The sequence below is a fragment of the Bubalus kerabau genome, chromosome 5 (assembly GCF_029407905.1).
Source record: "Bubalus kerabau isolate K-KA32 ecotype Philippines breed swamp buffalo chromosome 5, PCC_UOA_SB_1v2, whole genome shotgun sequence".
NCBI lineage: Eukaryota > Metazoa > Chordata > Mammalia > Artiodactyla > Bovidae > Bubalus > Bubalus kerabau.
The window spans coordinates 104,245,951-104,266,652 of record NC_073628.1 but is presented as its reverse complement, the minus strand read 5'-3'; the positions used below and the strand labels follow the sequence as shown (position 1 = coordinate 104,266,652).

The 20,702-nt window shown below is 61.2% G+C and overlaps 1 long non-coding RNA gene across 1 annotated transcript in view; it reads right to left on the bottom strand.

Annotated features, from left to right (window-relative positions):
• Positions 1 to 19,828: 19,828 nt before the first annotated feature.
• The window catches only part of LOC129653131 (uncharacterized), a 34,449-nt gene continuing 33,575 nt past the window's right edge, over positions 19,829 to 20,702 (bottom strand). Inside the window, exon 5 of the long non-coding RNA XR_008714962.1 lies at positions 19,829 to 19,963. This is a non-coding gene — a long non-coding RNA (uncharacterized LOC129653131). The remainder of the gene's footprint in view (positions 19,964 to 20,702) is intronic.

Sequence of the window (20,702 nt, the reverse complement as noted above, 5' to 3'; positions counted from 1 at the left end):
GTCACTGAACTCCTTTTTTAATTATAAAGCATTTGTGGTTGGGCTGGATCTTCATTGCAGTGCGAGGGCGTCTCCCTGCAGTGTCTTCTCTTGTTGCAGAGCGCAGGCTCTAGGCACGCGGGCTTCAGTAGCTGTGGCATCCAGGCTTAGTTGCTCCGCAGCATGCCACCGACTCGTGACTTCCAGCGGAGCTCTTTCCTGTCTCATGGTGCCCTTTTGAAGCAGGTCTGTGCCTCCCAGACGCACCTATAACTAAACCTTCATTCTGCCCAGGAGGGAATCCTCCAGCCAGGTGCCCACCTAGGCCCTGCCCTTTGCACACAGGGTCCCAGACGTTCTTGTACAGTCTTTATCCAGGGGATAAATGACCTACCCAGGGTCACACAGGACAAAGGGGACCACCGACAGGGATCAGGTCTGACCTAAATCCTGCCTTCATTGGGCACCCTCCTCCAGGTTCCTGGAGACATGGCCTCTGCAGGTACCCAGAGGCTCTGTCGGGGGTGCCCAGTGGGTTCTGAGTGGGGGGGTGGGCAAAAGCCCAGCAGGAGGCAGTGCACCTGTGCTTCTCCTGCTCTCTCTCTGCCCCCACCACAGGGCCCCGGACTGTCGGCCAGAACCCAGTGCTGGGCTCCCTCAACCCAGGCCACCAAAGGGCTCTCCACGTGGACCCTGGGCACAGCACTTCCAGGAGGCGCTGGCTCCAGGCCCTGGCTCTTCCATCCCTCATGGGTGGCCTGGCCTTCCCAGCACCCCAGCTTCCACAGCAGCCAAGATGCCCACTCTTCCTCCGACCCGCAAACAGCGAGCTCCTACGCATCTGTTGAGTGCCAATCCCAAGGGCCCTTCTCTGCAAAGTTCCCCAGCCCGCTCCCCCCAGAGCCACGACTGCCAACTCTGCTTCCCCTGAAGCTGGCCTGTCCCTCCTTCCCTTCAACCCTCACTCCCTTGCTCCTTTCCCTCAGCGAGGACCTGAGTGCCCGCTCTGGGCAGAACCCAGTTCTAGGAGGCAGAGCTGTCTCCCCCGCAGCCCAGCTGAGCCCGAGACAACTCGTGACATGATGAGCTCAGGCAGCACCTCCCTAAGGACCCGGGGTGGGGGTTCCATGGCTCTGGGCCTCCATCCCCACTAGGCTGGGCACAGCGTGATGGCAGCCAGCCACCGCAGCCCAGGCAGGGCCCACTGGCCTCCCTGGGGCCACCAAGCACACCCAGGCGCACGGCTGTGGTCTGGAAGCTGTTTGGGAAATGCTTTCCCGATGCGGAGACTGGGCTGGTGTCTCTGCCCAGTGGAATGTCTATGTGTCAGCAGAAGGAGCGGACCACCCCCCGCCAACCCATCAGGCCGGCTCCAGCTTTCCTCTCCAAGCTAGGCAGCCACCGAGCTCCTCTGCCAGGACCCAGGCTGGAGAGAGGGCCCCATGCTGCCCCTGCAAAGCTACAGCTCCCCCTTAGTGCTGGGCCCGTCCCACCCTAGACCCCTGAACTGGGGCTTCAGGGCCAGGATTGCCATGTTCCTGGGGTCAGCAGGAAGCAGAACAAGGCGCATTTCCTCCCCACACTTGTGGTATCTGTCCCTTGGTGCTATGGACACTTCCTCCAGGAAGCCCTCCAGGAGGCCTCTCGAGGTCCCAGGTCGCCCTGTGGCATTCTGCCAACCTGCTGAAAGGGAGGTCATCTTGGCCTCTGGTTGTAGAGCAGGTGCTGGGGGAGCCTGGCTGGGCTTCGGAGCACTCGATGCCTGCAGGGGTTGAGGGGTGGCCTTGTGTCTCCCACCCAAGTTCCTAGGGACACAGGACAAGGAGGCCCTCCAGTGGGACACGAAGAGACCAAGCCCCACCCCAGGCCAGGAGGGAGTCCCTGACCCTTCCTGTCTGGCTGGGGGGTGGGGAGAAACTGAACTTCTCAGGAGGAACTAAATCCTCTAGAGGCAGGTGGGGTTGTGTGTGTGACAGAGAGGAGAGACTCTCAGAGAGGCCCCAGAGGTCACCGCCCTGACGCCAAGGTGCCCTTCTTCGAGGGTGACAGTCCACGGGCACAGTGGATGCTGGATGGGGTAGCTGTCACTGGCCACCCACTGACCACCTACATCGCCCTCTGTACCAGGCACTTTACGGGCTTGGCACCAGACTGTGCCTTCTCACAGGTAGACAGGCAGACCCAGAATGAAGCCACACAAGCTGGTGGGGAGTAGGGGAACTACAGGTCAGGGCCCTGCCTCCACCAGCACCTCCTGCTGAAGTCAAGTCTCACGTGACAGACTGCGAGGCTGGGGGCGCTGGGCAGAGGCTGGGTTGGAGGACCCTGATGGCCAAGAAAGCAGTGTGGGAGCCATCAGGGGGCTGTGAGGGGCACGGGGGCCATGAAAGGGACTGGCCGGTGATCAGATGGCCCCCTGAGAGGACCCCAGCTGCAGGGGAGAGGGCCAGGAAGGTGCTGGAAGGAGGCCTCCCTTTCAGGTTTCTTCAATCTGCCTTTGGGGACTCAAGGCCTCTCAGCCCAAAAGTCCCCCTCTCCACCTCCCGGTTCCCCAAGGGGACAAATGTCCTGCCTGGTTGCTTCCAACCTAGATGGCCAGAGCCCAGCGCAGCCCAGGAGGGAAGTTTTTAGCTGGGGTCCACTGTGGCCCCACGCAGGCCCAGGAGAACCACCCCCAGAATGTCCCTCCCATCCCTGTCCCAGGGCTGCCCCTGCAGTGTTATTTTGGGAGCGGAGGCCGGGCCTGGCCTCCAAGAGTCGTCCGGGCGTCAGCCTCATGGTAAACTCATTACCCACCCTGGGCCCTCACTGAGCCAAAGGAAGGAAAATGGAAACCACGGTTGTTTCCGAGAGCCCAGCTGCCGCTCCTGGCTGCATCTGCCCTGGGCTGGGGCCAGGCGCCCTCTACACACACACACGCACGCACGCACGCACGCACGCCCCGGGAGAGCCCAGGACAGAGCAGTCACTGCCACACATACCCTCCTCCAGAGACAAGATGGCTGAGGGCGAGGGCAGACCCTGCCCTGTGCCAGGGAACCAAGGCCTGGTTACCCCACTGAGGCACCCACAGTGGGCCAGACACGAGCCTCACTGGAGGCCCCCGCATATGTGTGCATGTGTGTGCACGCATGACGAGGCCCTCTCTGTGGCTCTCTGCTGCCTCCACACAGTGGCCTGAGCCCTGTGAAGGTCAGGGTAAGGGCAGGTCTGACCCTGGGGGCACCTGAGCCCTGCAACACTGACAGCCCCACCACGGGCACAGCCCCTGAGGCCTGACTCTCATGGGGGACACTGAGCTGCCCGGGAGCAATGACGACAGCCCCGGGGCTCAGACTGTACTCGGCGGAAGAGAGTCCCTGAAAGCAGTGACGAGGCTTCCTGGAGGAGGTGGCCTTCGGACACGTGCAGGGCGGGACGTAAAGATGGTTTTTTGGAGGGCTTTGGGGGCAGGTGCAGGGCTGCTGGTTCAGAGGCAGGAAAGGCCCAAGAGGGTGAGTGCCAGATAAGGGGTCCGGCCAAAGCTGTGGGCCTGGGCCTGGCCTACAGCGAGCACCCAGGAGGTCTGAACACACCAGCAAATGGATGGCCCACTTCCGGCCCCCACGGTCACTCCTCCACTGCCCCTGTCCCATCCAAAAGCCAAACCTATTCACAGAACACCAGGGTTGTGGAGGCAGCAGCCAGGTCCGGCCAGGTACCCAGGTTAGCCAGCACTCGCCACCTCCCAAGGTGCCCAGGCTGCAGCCGCCACGGCTGCCACAGCTGCTCCTGCCTCTGAGGCCCCGACAGCACCCCCGAGTCCCCGGGGCCACTGCTGCACAAACAGAGGTCCAAGCCAGCCGCCGTCCACATCAAGTGCAGAGTGCACTTTCTAACCCACGGGACCAGACCTCCCATCCCCACTCTGAGCACCCACGCCCACGCCCCACACAAAACCTTTACACCAGGGTTGAACCATCCCCTCACGTCTCATCATTACAAGCATCTCGCAGGATCTTTTTTACTGTTTCCTCACCAGACAGAAGGAACACCCTCCCCTCTGCGTTCTGGGGCAGGTTCCCCGCCTGGCCCCACCCAGAGCTGCTCTGGCCAGACCCCGGGGAGCGATGGGATTTGACCATGGGATTTGGGGGGTTGGATGAGGATTCTGTGGGGTCAGGAGTCCAGCTGCCCAGCGGGGTGTGGAGCAGAGAGGAGATGAGAAGATGGAGGTGGAGGCCTAGACCAGGTCAACAACCTCGCAGAGTTGGGGTGGGGAAGCTGGAAAAGATAAAGGGTGTGGCCAGGAAGGTCCAGCCTCATTACCGCTGAGAGAGACAGAGACAGGCAGCCAAGAGACACAGACAGCAAGAGAATCTAATTAGAAGGCCAGACGCCGAGGGAAGAGGGCTTGTTGGGACCAGTGGTGATGGACGAGAACTTTCCCACCCACCAGACAGAGGCAGGGCAGGGGCCCGCCTTCCCCGGAGCCAGGCAATGAGGGCCTGAACCACCCCTCCCCATTCATCCTGCCTGCCCCGCTCCAGCCCAGCCATGAGGGGCTGCTTCCACTCTCAAGAGTCACAGAGATGGCGAAGTACCTGCTTTCCTGAGGCTGCAGGCCCCCTGTGAGCTCCGAGTCCCCTGAATTGCCCCCATTTCTCAGCGGCAGCCCCTGGACCACTGGGAGCAGAGCTGGGACCCCTGGGATACAGGGAGACAGGGGCTGCTGGAGCCTCCGTTTCCCTAGCCCAGGGGCCCCCCAATCCGGCTAACTCCTCTGCTGGGGCCCCTCCAGCCCATCTTCTCTGCTGGTCCTCCTCATGGCAGCCGCCCCAGCCAAAGGGTCCTGGGCACTGTGGGGTTCACTCTTAGGATGTGTCTGCCTCCTCCCACTGAGCCCCAAGTCTGAGGACTGTGGCCTCTGGGGGTCACACCTGTTCTAGGTCACAGCCCAGGGAGAGAATCGGCTTTTCTGCTCCCATGTCCAGTCCTGCAGGCAGCCATGGCCACCCAGATGTTGACCACGCAGATGCCTGCAGACTGCCCATCCTGGGGCCTCCGCCTGGGCTTCGGGGATCCAGGCAGGCCCCAGGGGGTGGGCCTCTCTCCTGTCACCGGCTGGCTCTGACGGCTGATGTTGAGGGCTGTTGTCTCCTGCCTTGGCCTTAACCAGAGACATACCTGCCAGAATCAGCTCATGAGAGGGATGAGTGAGCCAGAGTTGGGAAAAGACAGCTTTCAACCTCTCACCACCTCTGACAGCGGAGGCCCTGGGACAGCTGCCTCTTCGGAAACGCTGCCATCCTGCCTGGAGGGACCGCGGCTGGGGCCAGGCTCCTCACTCGTGTCCAGAGCACAGCCAGCCAGACAGCCTGGCCTGGAAAGGCCCAGATCCCAGGCCTCGCAGGAATAAGGCCAGGGCTTTGCACGCTGAAGGCTCAAGTTGACTCACGCTGGGCTGCTCGGCCCACATGAGTGCCATGAGCCGGCGTCCCACCTCGGTCTCGTCTGGAAGGGGCAGGTCACTCAGTAGGTATTTGTGGATGCCCACTCTGCACTGGACGCTGCTAGTGCAGGCCATGTGGAATGGGCAGGCAGCCCCTCCAGTTCCTCCAGCTCCCGAGAGGCTGGCAGCCACCCCTAGACGGGGCCTGAGCACTGGCTTCGGTGGGACCTGGGGCCAGGGAAGCCCATGATGTCACTCTGGGCTTCATCTGCTGCACCCAGCTGTGTGACCTGAATGCACTCTTACCCCCTCTGAGCCTCTTGCTCCTCTGCACAAAATGAGGACCACTGGACGCTGTGAGCGCTGAGCAGACCAGGGAACACAGGGCGCTGTGAGCACTGAGCAGATGGGGACCACAGGGTGCTGTGAGCACTGAGCAGATGGGGACCACGGGGCCATGTGAGCCCTGAGCAGACTGGGGACCACAGGGCCTGTGAGCACTGAGCAGACGGGGACCACGGGGCACTGTGAGTGCTGAGCAGATGGGGACCAACGGGGCCATGTGAGCACTGGGCAGACCCGGGACCACGGGGCCATGTGAACACTGAGCAGACTGGTGTGTGGGGCTACAACCAGAACCTGGCGTGGAGTGCAGGTTGGGCAGGCCAGGCACCTCTTCACATCCCCACAAGAGTCTTGCCGCCCTCCCCACTCTCCTGACTCAAGCAGCTGGGTCCCCAGGAAGTGAAAAGTCCTCCTAGCACTAAAGGCTCTGAAACCCCCTGTGAGGAGGCATTGCCATCTAGGGTTGCCACAGCAGGAGATTCAGAGAAAGCCCCCACAAAGGGCCAAGGGAAGTGCAGGTGGACTCCGCCCAGGGCACCAGTATGAGAGTCCGTAGCAGCTCCCCTTGCCCCCACCCCATGGCCTCAGGACAGTACAGCTGGCTCAGGTCAGCCCACGGCCCTCCCAGCCCAGGCCCAGAGCCCCAGGGGCTTCCTAATCAGGACACGTCACTTCCCACATTCCTGACTCTCCCTGGGGACAGACAGGACCTGGCAGCAGCCAGCCGGAGCGAGTGTGAGAGAGGATCCCCGGCGGGTCGGACGAGGCTCAACTGCATTCCCACCCGGACCCAGGCTGGACGAGCCCGTGGCAACAGCCGAGTCAGACAGGGTGAGGAGCGCAGCCCGCACCGTCCTGAGTGCAAGGCCTTGAAGCAGACCCTTTACCTCTTGAGAAGGGTCAGTCCCATGGTGGGGACCACGCGGATGCCAAAGCCTGGGCTGGGGGGCTGGAGTACAGGGCACTTCTACTTTCTCAAAGCCTTGACCCCTCCATGAGCTTCTCACAGACACCCCATTAGAGACCCTAACTCTGCACTGGACGCCCCATAGCCAAGGAGTAGCGGGGATTGGGGACATGCTGGGCCCCCAGGCCAGAGCCAACCATTTTCATGTTGGACTGAGGACTCCTGCTCAGCCCCCCACCCCTACCCCCACCCTACCCGGAGAATCACCTGCTGCCAGTTTCCCAGCCCTTCCTGACCTCCTGGAGGGAGGGAGCAGCGGAGGGGTGGGAACCATGGAACTGGCTCAGGAAGAATTCCACCCCCAGCACCGAGAGAAGGCTGGCCCTCAGGCCTGGACCTGGGAAGCGCCCCCCCAACCCCTGGAGTCTATCCCAGGGAGACACCCTGATTTTCTCCAACAGACAAGATTAATTTCCCCCTCACAATGGAACCGAAAACCCCTCCCCACAGCAAGGTCCCTGAGACCTTCAGGCCACACCACCCAGCCTGATGGAAGGACCCACCTCACTGAGGGACTCAGCATCCACCCAGCCAGCATGGCCGGAGGGAGTGAGGAGGGGGAAGGTGCCTTGGGGAGGGCAAGGACCTGCCAGGGTCCCTTGGGGGTTCCGATTCCCATCATGGCCCTAGATGTGGGTCCTGGTCCCCTCCCAGATCTCCAGGCTAGTCCCTGCAGACCTTGCTCAAGAGGAGGCAGTGAGGCTGGGGTGAAGGGCTCATGGCCTCAGGCCAGGGTGAGGAGGGTTCGGCTCAGGTTGCGGCCCCCCTTATCTCCCTGCCTCGTGCCCCCCAGCAGTCCCTGAGGTGTAGGGAGCCTGCTGCCGGCGCTGAGTCCTCTCAGGGGTCCTAGGAGCCAAGGGTGTCAGCACCACTTTCCAGAGGAACAGGCTGAAGTTGAGAGTGCCCCAAGGTGCTGAGCTGAGGCTGACACCGGAGTCTGGCCCTGGAGGGGGCCTCCCCAGAGGGGCCGACATGGAAAGCCTGGTGGTGCTGGTAGGAGCTCAGGGCCCCGGCAGCTGGGACGGGAGCTGGACAGTGGGGTCCACGTTTCTCCCCAAGACCCACCTCCTCCATAAAGCACAGGTTTGAGCACACCTGCCCGTGGGTCTGGGGGGAGGGTGGGCACCGGTCAGAGGCCGCACCCTACGAGGACACTGCAGGAGCAGCAATGGGCTACAGCCTCACCTGGCAATGCGCCCTTCCCAGCACCTGTGCCCCGCCAGGAGAAGGGAGCAGGGCTCCTGCCATCGATGCCCCCCCAGAACACGACAGACACACTGGCCTGGCGCTGCCCCCCGGGCAGGGGCCAAGGCCACCCCCGGGGCAGGGCCTGTGCCAGCACTTGGTGTTTCATGGCGTCAATCAATCACTGGGGCGGTTTCCAGGCTCACCCCACCGGCAACTCGGCGCGCAGCCCTGTGTGTGAGCAGCCAGGGCTGGCCTGTCCTCCACAGTAACATCTTGATTTCCTGTCCGCTCTGCTCACATTCGGCCGGCTGGCCGCCCCCAGAGGCCCGCTCACTGGCCGGAGCTGAGATTTCAGGGGCGGCGGGGGCTGGCTGAGGGACAGAGAAAACAGCAGGCGCTTGGCTCTCGGCAGAGCGCTCTCAGCCACGCGGTGACTCGGAGCCTCAGCCATCCCAAACACGCGAGCCGGTCAGCGAGCTCCCGGGGGGCCGGGGAGGGGCCGGGAAGGAGGAAAGGGTGGGCACGCCAGGGTGAGGGCAGCCCCCTGACTGGCCCCCTCCTGGTCCTCTCAGTATCCCCGCCTTCAGCCAACTGTCAGGTGGCGACCACCTCGCCCACCTGTTCTCGAGACCTTCTAAATCAAGGAGTTCCAGGGAAGGCATCGTGACTGGGCCTGCTGACCCTGAGCTGGGCTCCAGCCAGTGGCCAAGCTGTGCACGTGTGTTCCAGGACTGCTCCTGGCCACTGGGCCCCAGGTCAGCACGGAGCGGCCTGGAGCACATGTCAGAAGACGCCCAGCCCTGGGGCAGCCCCAACATGCCCCTCAGGCCCTGGCCTGGAGCTTCCTGGGCACTGACAAAGGGCTGGGTTGCACACCCGCAGACTCTGGGGACTGAGGGCCAGAAGGGTCAGGGACGGGAAACCCATGGGCCAGTCCAGCCCTATCTGTAGGCCACAGAGTGGAAATGCTCAGAGAGGCTGCGAGGTGGCAGAGCACCAGCGGCAGTGGTGGGCAGGAGCAGAGCCCTCACCCTGGGGCACCTGCAGTGGGTGGAAGGTCAGGAGACCCCGTGCAGGAGCACATGTTGGGGGGCTGCTCTGTCTTGTGTGCCGGCATCCCTGGGGCTCATGGAGACCAGGAGGCTGGGAGTGGGTGAAGGGGGCTGAGGCTCCTGGAGAGACTGCCCCGGGCCTGGCAGGTTTTAGGCCCCTGATGCCTTCCCGACATCAGGGCAGCCACCCCCACTTCAGGGGGCACTGGCAGGAGAGTGGACACGGGGCCAGGAAGGGGCACTCCTTCCCACCCCCAACTCCACCTGCACTCAGTGTGCCCTGGGGTGGGACTGGGGCCGGGGAGGGTCCTGCCAGCCCAGCGGGGCTCCGTTCACAGAAGAGGAAACCGGGACACAGGTGGGTGACATGGTCTGGTTCTGTCTGGTACTGGTTCTGTCTGTGACAGGTCTGTGCTCCTGTCACCCAACAAGCACAAAGTCCCCGGGTCCTGGGCTGTGAGTGACAGGTCAGCCACCTCTCTGCTGCCTCCACCCTTCTCCCCTCCAGTGAAGACATGCTGGAAACCAGAACAGTTTGCAGAACACCCCAGCCAGGGCAGACTCCCCCTGGCTCCCAGATCCCCAGTCCAGTGGGCTGTGATCCTGCCACCACCCCTACCCTGAGGGATGGCTCACAGCTGGTCTCTGGCAGAACAAAAGACAGCGTTCTGGTCGGGAAAAGAAGTTCGGAGAGATGGGGGATGACAGCGGCTGCCTGACATGATTCAGGGGAGGGAACACAGATGCCCGCCAGCCCCTACCCTGTATGGACTCAGGGGTCAAGCTGCCAACCGGGTCCTGGGGTCAGGGGCCTGGTGGGGGAGCACAGGTGTGGGAGCGTGGGGGACAAGGAGGGACAGCATGTCCTCCACCCCATCCCTTGCCTTCTCCCAGCCTCAATGCTAAGCTAATCTGTTCCTCTCTCTCTCCCCAAATCCAGGAAATTTCCTTCTGTCTGTTCTTGGTTTTGCTGACAGCCTGCCAGCGATGGCAGAGCTGTGACAGGCCCAGAGCTGGTGACCACTTCCAGACTGGGCTCAGCAAGCCCTTGCAGGGGTAGGGTGCCCCCCAGCGTCCCCATGCCGCCCAGGCACACAGCCTGCCCTCTGACCCTCTCGGGGGCCATGCAGCTATACTCGGGCCTGAGAACTGCCCACCCACCCTCCCCAGCTGCATCTCCGACCCACCACCTGCCTCTCCCCACCCGCGAGCAGAGCAATCTCCCTCCCCAACCTGGCACCCAGAGTGCCCTCCACCCACATCAGGCTCTCTGACCCACCGAGGCTCGTTTTGGGGGAAACGTGGGTTCCTGAAAGGTGCAGGGAGCAGTCGGGCAGGGAGGACCCCAGGGAGCCGGGCGCCACTCCAGGACCCTCAGCAGAGCAGCCCAGGGGTGGGGAGGAGGCAGCCTGGGAGCAGCCAGGGCAGGGATGCTGAGGCCACGCCCGGGCGGGGGCGCGGGACCGGGCCGGGGACCTACCTCGGCAGGTCTTGCCGTCTCCCTGCAGCTGGCGGCCGGGCGGGCAGCGGCAGTAGAAGCCCCCCACGGTGTTGCGACACTCGCCCTCACAGCCCGCGTTGCCAGCGGCACACTCGTTCACGTCTGCGAGGGGGAGATGCGGGTGAGCCCAGCACAGGGGCAGGAGGAAGCTCAGGACCCCACGACACAGGAGGACGAGGCCCGGCAGAGACGGGCAAACCTCACCCCTCCAGACAGGCCTCACGAGAGAGGGACCCGCCGAGTCAATCCAGCAGCTGGGGGGCCTCCCCGCCAACCAGGTCCCTCCCCGCGCCCAGCACCGGTGGTCCTGTGGTATCCCGGTGTGACCTGGCAGGAATGTCCCTTGGGGACAGCTCGGCACAGGATGGGCCCTGCTCCCTAAGGAGCCATCCTCGCTTGCCTGCGTCCCCCCGTGAATGGCCCCTGTGTTCTGTCCAGCTGTGGGTTTGCCAGAGAAACCAGGCCTCCCCCAGCATGGACGCCAGGAAGAGGCCCCCACTCTCACCCCACAGCTGCTTGAGACCTGGCAGTGGGCTTCATGCACCCCTGTCCTGGCCTAGGTCTCGCCCACTCTGGTCTGCTGGGACCCTGTGGCATGTGAGTCAGGCCTGGGGAGTTGGGGGACACCACTGGGCTCTGGCATGGAGGGCAGAACAGGCAGGAGACCCCACCGACGAGGCCACGCTGCCCACAGCTCCCCTGTCCTCTGCTCAGCCTTTGTGGGCGCAGAACAGTAGCACCCCCCCTGCCACAAGGAATGTGGCCGGGGGTGCCCAGGATGCCCACGAGGGGCTGGTGGCACCATGGCCCCACAGACCCAGCCGGGGCCCAGGGGACTCGGGTGCCTCGTTTTCCAGAACACCTCTTGGGCATGGGGTGACAAAGGGCTCAGGCCCTTCTGCCTGCCCCCAGCCCCCTGCTGTGCGGCAAGCCCAAGGTCTGAGGGGGCCCAGCTCTGTCCTCCCAGTATCCCAGTGTCAAAGGCAGGGGGACCCCCAATCTCATGGGGAATGTGACCCAGAGGCAAGCGGAGACCTCCCAGGAGCCACAAGCCACGGATGGCCAGGTGCCAGGACAGCCCACCAAGCGCAGTTGCTGGAAATGCCACCCCCGCCTGGAGGCTCAAGGCTCAGACCAGCCTGGGCTGCAGTCCCCAAGCCCAAGCCACCAACGTCTTCAGCTCCCCTCTCCACTGGCATGTCCTTGGGAGGGTCCCTGGGAGATCCCGAGCCGAGTTCAGGCTGCAGGGGCGGCCAAGGTCCCATGGGAAAGGCGGCACCGGAAAGTCACCCTGAGCCCCAGCCTGCGGGGTTAACACTGGGAATTTTCTGGGAATTCCTGGAGAGTTACGCAGGGCCAGTCCACGCTCAGCCCAGCCTGGGGGTCAGAGCTTGGGTGCCCAGGGTCTCTGCACCACACTAGCCTGGGGAGATGGCACAGCGGCCAGGCCCTCCGGTGGGCAGCAGCCAGGTGCAAGACTCCCCCCAACCCAGGGCCCACCCTGATACTCGGGCTGTGTGGCTGGGCAGCTAGCAAGGCAGGAGGCCAGCCAGGCGGGGCTGCAAACAGAGGGCAGACGCCCTCTGGCAGCTGCTGACATGGCAGGGTCCCCAGGGCCTGGGCACCGCCGCCAGGGTGGGGTCAGCCTTATAGCTGCCTTCCTGCGCCCTGCCCCAACCCTGTGGATGCTGGTGACCGGGCCAACGTGACCTGGAGCCTCCAGGACTCCCACACCCACGGAAAGGGCCTGTGTGCTGACGCTCAGGGTCTGGAACTCACAATGGTACCTGCTGTGTCCCTCCATCTGCATCTGGATGCCATCCTACAGGTGCCCAACCATGTCTGCATGGCCCTTACTGCCCCCTGCCCCCAGCATCTCCCTGCCAAGCACCTCAGCTCAGCTGAGCATCCACCTCCACCGCCTCACCGAGCTGAGCCCCTTGTGTCTCTGCACTGGGAAGGCTGCTCAGCCCCTGAATCTGCTTGCAGCTGGACCGTGCCGGCCTCAGTGTGGGGGCTGGGCCCCCTAGAGTCGGGGTTCCAGGGCCCAGCCAAGGCTGGCAGGAAGGGGGCCACAGGATGCCTTGTGACTACCGCGCAGGCATCACCCCAGGGCCCCGGGGAGAAGCAGAGCAAGCAGGGGCTGGCCCTCCCTGTGCCCGGTCCCCAGGCAATGGCAATGCGGACTGAGAGGGAGCTGACCCTGCCCAGGGCCAGGGAGGGGCTGGGCAGGTTCAGCAGGCTCCCCTCTGCTAAGCACCTGCCCTGTACACGGCTGGAACTGGGGAGAGGGGGAGATACAGAGGTAAGGGACCCACCAGTCAGGGCAGGGGAGAGCTTGGAGGACCACCCAGACTGCACATCAGGTTCAAGTCCCTGCTGGGGTGGTGGGGGTGGGGGAGAGGAATGGGGACTTGTTTGACACCCCCAGCAGCTACAGGCCATGCTTTTAGTTCACAGCATCCATGGACCAGCACCGCTGTACCCTCAGCCCCTCGGGACCCATGCCTCAAGGGCATGGTGCCTTGACCTTGTTGGCTCCTTGCTATAACTCCAGCATCTAGCCCACACAGCAGTGGAATGAACTTGTAAAGATAGGTGCCCCCCACCTCCTGTGCCTCCTGGGTACCTGGGGGGAAGGGGTTGCTTTGTTGTTCAGCCACTAAGTCACGTCCAATTCTGCCATCCCATGGACTGCAGCATGCCAGGCTTCCCTGTCCTTCACTATCTCCCAGAGTTTGCTGAAACTCATGTCCACTGAATCGGTGATGCCATCCAAAGATCTCACCCTCTGTTACTCTCTTCTCCTCCTGCCCTCAATCTTTTCCAGCATTAGGGTCTTTTCCAATTAGTTGGCTCCTTGCTTCAGGTGGCCAAAGTATTGGAGCTTCAGCTTCAGCATCAGTCCTTCCAATGAATATTCATGGTTGATTTCTTTTAGGATAGACTGGTTTGAACTCTGTGCTGTCCAAGGGACTCTCAAGTCTTCTCCAGCACCACAGTTTGAAAGCATCGATTCTTCGGTGCTCAGCCTTCTTTGTTGTTCGACTTTCACATTCATACGTGGCTACCGGAAAAACCATACCTTTGACTAGACGAACCTTTGTCAGCAAAGTGATGTCTCTGCTTTTTAATATGATGTTTTGATTTGTAATAGCTTTTCTTCAAGGAGCAAGCGTCTTTTAATTTCATGGATGCAGTCACTGTCCACAGTGATTTTGGAGCCCAAGAAAATAAACTCTGTCATTGTTTCTACTTTTTCCCCATCTATTTGCCATGCAGTGATGAGTCTGGATGTCAGCATCTTAGTTTTTTGAATGCTGAGGGGTTTTTTTCACTTTTTAAAATAAATTTATTTTTAATTGAAGGATGTTGAGTTTTAAGCCAGCTTTTTCACTCTCCTCTTTTACTCTCAAGAGGCTCTTTGGTTCCTCTTCACTTTCTGCCATTAGAGTGGTATCATCTGCATATCTGAGGTTGTTGATATTTCTACCGGCAATCTTGATTCCAGCTTGTGAGTCGTCCAGCCTGGTATTTCGCACGAGGTACTCTGCATATAAGTTAAATAACCAGAGTAACAATATATAGTCTTGATGTACTCCTTACTCAATTTTGAACCAGTCCATTGTTCTATGTCCAGTTCTAACTATCTCTTCTTTACCCACATACAGGTTTCTCAGGAGACAGGTAAGGTGGTCTGGTATCCCCATCTCTTTAAGAATTTTCCATTGTTTGTTGTGATCCGCACGGTCAAAGGCATTAGTGTAGTCAATGAAGGAGAAGCATATTTTTTTCCTGAAATTCCCTTGCTTTTTCTATGATCCAACAGATGTTGGCAATTTGATCTCTGGTTCCTCTGCCTTTTCTAAATCCAGCTTGTACATCTAGAAGTTCTTGATTCACGTACTGCTCAAGCCTAGCTTGAAGGATTTTGAGCATTACTTTGCTAGCATGTGAAATGAGCACAATTGTACGGTAGTTTGAACATTTTGGGGGGCTTCCCTGGTGGCTCAGACGGTAACAAATCTGCCTGCAGTGCAGGAGACCTGGGTTTGATCCCTGGGTTGGGAAGATCCCCTGAAGGAGGGCATGGCAACCCACTCCAGTATTCTTGCCTGGAGAATCCCTGTGGACAGAGGAGCCTGATGGGCTGCAGTCCATGGGGCTGGAAAGAGTTGGACATGACTAGCACATTCATACTTTGAATATTCTTTGAGTGAGAATTCCTAAATCCTGTGTGAATCAGTATGGATGATTCAGAAACCAAAATAAATAGCAGATCTTTCAGGTTGGGGGCAGTCCAGGGTTGTGGGGGCAGCTGTGGGTCCTGTGGGTACCCCAGGACAGTCAGTAGCCCTGCCAAGGGAGGGCCAGCAATGACCCCCACACCGGCCAGTCTCCAGGTTGGGGTGGGGAACTTCAGCAGGCCAGCAGCTGGGCCTCAGCTGAAACCCTGGGGAGGCAAGCAGCAGAGGGGGCCGGGAAGGAGAGACAGAGAGGCACCCCACCCCACCTTTCCTTCCTGACCCCAAGACTGGGGCGCGTGGGGTTCCAGGCCTCGGTGTGGAGGCTGGGGCTGCCTGGGATTTCTGGGAGCTGACCCTGGGGAGTCCTGGCCCAGGTCAGCTGCAGCACAATCCTCCTGCTTCCAGAATGATCTATCAGCTTGCAGGGCATTGTTGTTGTTGTTCAGTCACTAACTCATGTCCGACTCTACCACCCCATGGACTGCAGCACGCCATGGTTCCTTATCCTTCACTATCTCCCAAAGTGTGCTCAAACTCATGTCATCCAACCATCTCATCCTCTGTAGCCCCCTTCTCTTCCTGCCTTCAATCTTTCCCAGCATCAGGGTCTTTTCCAATGAGTTAGTTCTTCGCATCAGGTGACCAAAGAATTGGAGTTTCAGCTTCAATATCAGTCCTTCCAATTAATATTAAAGACTCATTTCCTTTAGGATTGAACTGGCTTGACCTCCTTGCTGTCCAAGGGACTCTCTAGAGTCTTCTCCAACACCACTGTTGTGAAACAGATTCCAACAGCTACTCCCTGCAGCCCCCACCCTCCCTGAAAGTGACTCAGCTGGCCAGCCCATCCCAGCTCCCAGCTGTCAAACACAGACTGGAATGGTACAGGGGTGATGACAGAGCCCAGAAAACCACCAGGGACCGACCACCCTTCTTGCTCACAAAGCCAGTCTGGGGGTGGGGTGTGCCCTGAAAGCCCAGTGGCCTGGTCACCTGATAGGCTGATGCTCCAGCTTGTCGAAGGGGTGGATTGAGCCCAGGCAAGTCAGGAGGTCGAAGGTCAAGCCCTGGCCTGGAGCTGTGGCCAGGGCCCATCTGGTCACTGGCAGAGGGCGTTCTGCTCCAGGAAGTGTCAGTAAGTGCTTAGGAGGCAGGCGCCCTGAAACCCTGGCTTCTTAGATGATCAGCCCAGGAGCACCCCCAACCCAAGGGAGGGGGTGTGGGGTCCAGGGAGACTGAGTTTCCTCCCATTTCTGGAGCAAGGCAGCAGCTCAGAGAGGCCTCTGGCCCCCACACCAGGCCTCTGGTGAGCGTGGGGTGTGGACGCTGACACCCAAAGCTGGCTCTCGATTCTTCTCACCTCCCCGTCCACAGGGCAATGCAGGAGGCAGCAGCACAGCACTGTGAGTGTGCTCGATGACACTGACCTGCATGCTGCAAAGGGGTCGATCTTGTGTTACACAGATTTCACCCCAAAAAACGCTCCTCGAACCGGCCCCCACGCCGCACACACATCTCCAGGGATTTGCTACAGCAGGAACGGGGGCCCAGGCCCCAGGCCCTGGACAGCGCTGGCCCCAGCACAGGGCCCTCCCTCCGGCAGCAGCAACTCTACAAAGCCCCTAAGTCGCAGCAGCCACCCAGGCTGGACGAGGGCTCGGAAGCTATTGACCTTTCAGCAGACCTGGTGACCAAGGGATGCAGATTGAGGAGCACAGGCCCCAATCTCCCAGGGGAACGAGAGCCCCCCCAACTCCGAGAGAGATGCCCTCCACACACCCTCGCCCATCCGCCAGCAGCCTGAGTGCAGGACTGGGGCTCTCCAGGTGGGGCAAAGTAAAGATGAAGTGAACTCAAACAGCCACCTGGCAGTCTCTTTCCCAGGAGCCAGGAACCCAGGAGGGAACGTGGTCCCTTCTGGGACAAACCTGGCCTGGTCTGAGGCCGATGGTGGGCCTGGGAGCCCCTCAGGTGTGAAGCAGGTCAGACAAGGCATGTGGTTCCAGGGCAGGGCATGGCCAAGGGACCCCCACCCAACCTGTGAGGATAAGGAAGTTTCACCCCGAGAAGAGAGGCCAAGACCACACAAGGGGAGGCCGCCCAGCCCACCAGGCGGGGACCTGGCCAGGCCTTGGCTCGCCGGCTCTGTGTGACAGTCGGCCCTCACCCCCACTGCCCACCCAGGCTGCAGGCTACCTGTCGGAGCCAGGATTTACAAGGCCTTGCCTGCCGAGGAGGCCAAAAAAATCCTCCCTGCCTACAGCCAGGTGTCACCAGACAGGCCAGGGCTGCTCCCAAAATCTCAGTTGGGACGAGTGATGAGAACCAGCTGGGCCAGAGTCGGCAACGTGGGGCTACAGGAACAGAGACAGAGGAGCTGGAGGTGGGGGTGGGGGGCAGCCCTGAGCTCCAAGGGGCCTGGAAAGGCAACTCCCCAGGCAGGGGTAGGCGGCTCCTTACCTTCCCGGCCCCCCTGAAGGAAGAGGAGTGTCCAGGGCATCCCCGCGACCAGCACAGATGGGCCGGCATGGGGAGCCCCCTCCTAGGGCAGGATGCACTGCCCGGACCCACCAAGTCTCTCTCCCTAAGGATGCTACCCCCCACCCCATGTCCCAGCAGCCCCTCCCCACAGGGGGCAGGGGACAAGTGGGGCTCCCTGAGCGAGCCTGCTCTGAGGCTGACATGTCTGCTCAGCACCCCGGTCTGCGCAGGTCTGGGCCTGCCTTGGAGCATGTGCACCCTGCCCCAGCACAGAGACCCTCTTCCCAGGCACCTACTCTGTATCGTGGGCAGGGGTTCTGGCTCCTGAGACAGGTGAGGCAAGACCCCTGTGGGGCTCTGAGCCAGCCTTGGGGGGCAGATGCCACAGGGGATACACGGAGCAGTGATGAACACAAGGCTGGGCTCGGCCCTCACCACCGGCCTGTGGGGGAGAAGGTGGCTCCCAGTGGTGCCAGGCTGGGAAAGCCAGGAGGGCCAAGGAGGAGGGATCCACCATGGGCTGGGGGCAGCGCTGCAGGCCGGGCCTTCGCTCTGACCCAGGGGAAGGGGAAATTCACCAGGAGCCAGGCCAGAGCCCCGGGGTGTCGGGCCACCGTCAGAGGTGCTGGCAGAGTGTCTTGGCTGCCGCGACAAAGGACCACAGAGCTTGTGGCTTAAACAACAGACATGTGTCCTCGCTTGGCTCTGGGGCCACAAGTCTGACATCAGTGTCACTGGAGCTAAAACAGGTGTCACTGGGCCCACCCTGCCTCATGAGGCCTGAGGGGTGGGTGTCCCCTTGCCTCTTCCACCAGCCAGGGTTCCGCGGGTCAGAGCCGCATCGCTCCCACACCCAGATCCAGGCCTGGACAGCAGTGCAGGAAGGGGGCCTCCCTCCACCCTCCGACCCTCTCAGTCAGAAGCTGGGTGGGCGGCACCCAGAACAGGCCGGGGATCCCCAGGACATGGTGGGGGTCTGGGCTGGCTTGGCATCTCAGCCACTGGGTGAACACGACCCACCACAAAACTCTTCTGGGCCCTGGAGTCCTCATTCCTAAAACGGGAGGACTCAAGGCCAGGGGATCCAGGGGACCCCTTTGGAGAGGACTGAGCCTCATCAGCATTTTAAATTCCATTTGGGTCAGAAATGAAAGTTCGAAGTTGCATAGTCCCAGGGCCTTGTCTGAGACCCAGGCCCGCGACAACGGAGGCTGGACTCCTGCTCGTTCTAATGGCCCCTGGGCCCTTTACAAAAATGCAGAGGCCTCAGAGGGCTGCACAGAATCCCCTCCACTTCCTCCCGCCTCCCCCAGCTCAGCACAGCTGGGCCAGGCACCCGCCTCGGCTTGTCCCAGAAGCTCCCTAACCACATTCCCTCCTGGGCTCCTGGCTCCTGGGGGAGAGACTGCCAGGTGGGGTGGGGATTCCAGCCCGCTGCCAAAACCAGAACTGCCCCTTCCCCTGGCAGAGGAAACAGTTACCACGGAGGACCTGCTTGGCACCCTTCTAACACCGTTAATGTGCAAACTGCCTGAAACAAGACCCCACCTCAAAAAGCTGTCCCGCCACTGCCCTGGGCCTCCCACTCAGAAGGACAGGACCCCAGCGGTCCAGGGAACCAGCTGGAAGTGGTCTGTGGCCAGCGGAGCCAGGTTGCCTCAGCCTGTCACAGAGGGAGCAGCCTCCCTGGTCTGGGCACCAATTTTGGCCGTGCCAACGGGCCATCCTATGAGTCCATGTTCAGTCCCCCACCCTACCAAGAGTTCCCAGTATGGGGAGCAAGGCCAGATGGCCCATTACCCTGGTCCAAAGAGGACCCCATTCCCTACCAGGAGCAACCGGGGGCAGAAAATGTCACACATGCTTTACAAGGTTGCCATGGTAACTGGGAGATCCAAAGCTGTCTCACGGGATTAAACTCACACAGTTACCTCCTCTCGGAGCAAGAGTGAGTGGGGTGGGAGAAATTCCCGCAAAGACAAGACGCCCGCTGCCTCCATCCGACACTCACACCAGGCTCCCCGGCGCTGCCCTCTCCGCAGCTCGGGGCCCGTCAGGAAGGCAGCACGTCATCCCAGCATGGATCAGCCTGCAGCCCCACAGAGGATGCTTGAGAGGACCACCTACTGCACAGGAACCTTCCCAGACCCAGACGGTCCAGAGCGGCGGCCCGTGAGAGCAGGGGAGATCCCAGTAACGATGACCCGAGGAAAGTCCACATAAACCATGCAGATGCTCCCGGGTGTGAAAACATTACAGAAGGCCCCCGGCCTGCTGCAGGTGGCTGGCAAGGCTGCCATTGTTCTTTTCTGTTTAATCTTTAGTTACTCCAGCCAATAAAATCAGGGCCCCCAAGGTGTCCACGCCCCATGTCCGGATCCCCAGAGGGCAAAGTGGAATGACGGGTGCCAATCAGCCTATCTTACAGTGGGGGAGTGTCTGCAGGATGCGGGCGGGTCCAGTGGCATCCCAGGGTCAGCATGAGTGGACGAGCAAGGCCAGAGCAAGAGTCTGGAGAGAGCTGAGGCCGTGGGAAGCAGGGGCAGGCGGGTGCCTCGTTGCTGGCCTTGAACGTGAAGGAAGGGGCCACGAGCTAAGGAACTCAGGTGCCCTCAGAGCCTCCAGGACGAACCCGCCCTGCCCAGCACTGAACTTTAGTTCAGGGACTTGTGAGCTCAGAAGAGTGAGATGATACACGTGTGTCTTACTCCCCTAAGTCTGGGCTGTCAGTCACTGCAGCAGATGAAAACTAAGTCATCGGGCACGCATCACCTTTAAAATGGAAAAAAATGAAAACCATTTTGTTAGAGAAAGTGCTTCATGCTGCTCTAGGCTGTAGCTTGCCCTTGGCCCGGGGAGGGGGCATCTCGCCCAGTTGGGCCATCCCGGGAGGTGCCCCCCAAACTGAGAGAAGCCACTCTTTAAGCAAATCCACCGCCGGGCCAGGGCCCACCTGGCCGGGTGGTTATCTCTCTCGTGTAGCTCGGAAGTCCGCCAGCCGGGGCAGCCAGAACATTCCAGTGCAATTCCCATCAGCCCCCACCCCAGCTCAGCACTCGCCAGAGGGCTGACAGGCCCCCTCATCACTCACTCCCCTCCCACAAGCATCTGCCAACGGCCAACCCTACAGGAGGACACAGCATCTCTGCTTGCAGGGCCCCGCCAGCCAGGCGGAAAGACTTCCAGGACTCAAGGAGATGGGACCTAAGCGAGCAAGCAGAAGGGAGCACAGACAGGAAAGCCTGGGAGGCTTTCTGGAAGCAGTGTCCCCAGGGCCAATGCTACTCAGGCTCCGAGGAACCGCTGGGTCTCCCCAAGGGGCACTGCTGGGGCAGATGCAGAAGACACAGAAGCCACGTACCCCCCGCTCCAGGGATAATCCCTGAGCACCAAGGCCTGTCTGCCGGCTCGTGGAGAGTCTGTCATCTAAGGAGTTCCATGGGGTCCTCTCCTGCACAGGACGGACGCTCTGCGAGGTGACTGTCCTCACCACCACCACCACCACCACGCT